Raw genomic sequence first — 350 nt, 5'->3', positions numbered from 1 at the left:
TAGCAGATCTGTTCCGCCAAGACCAAATACATTAACATTGTCATATCCATCACCATGCTAAAATCTTCAGAGAGTTCTCATGATAGAAATACAGATTTAAAATCAAAACAAGATAAAGTTTAATAACTATGAAACTGTTTTTGAAATCAAATCTTTGCATAGCAAATATGCCAGGAAACACTGGCATCTAACAATTCCTTGGAAAAACAGATAATCTTAAAAAATAAACCATATACATACACCCAAATAGAAAATAAAACGATTATCGAATAAGCATGTGAATCCGTGTATCATTCGATCATTCGTTTTTTGATTTAATATTGAAAGTAGAAAAATGAGAAAACGGCTCC

General features: G+C 30.6%; 1 protein-coding gene across 2 annotated transcripts in view; it reads left to right on the top strand.

The window, feature by feature from the left end:
• The window catches only part of LOC107696037 (NGFI-A-binding protein 2-like), a 14,629-nt gene that overhangs the window by 4,324 nt on the left and 9,955 nt on the right, over positions 1 to 350 (top strand). The gene's annotated exons all lie outside the window — the stretch shown is intronic.

Source organism: Sinocyclocheilus anshuiensis, unplaced genomic scaffold (genome assembly GCF_001515605.1).
Source record: "Sinocyclocheilus anshuiensis isolate Anshui unplaced genomic scaffold, SAMN03320099.WGS_v1.1 scaffold746, whole genome shotgun sequence".
NCBI lineage: Eukaryota > Metazoa > Chordata > Actinopteri > Cypriniformes > Cyprinidae > Sinocyclocheilus > Sinocyclocheilus anshuiensis.
Note: the sequence above shows the minus strand (reverse complement) of the source record. Positions and strands in the feature narration are given on the sequence as shown.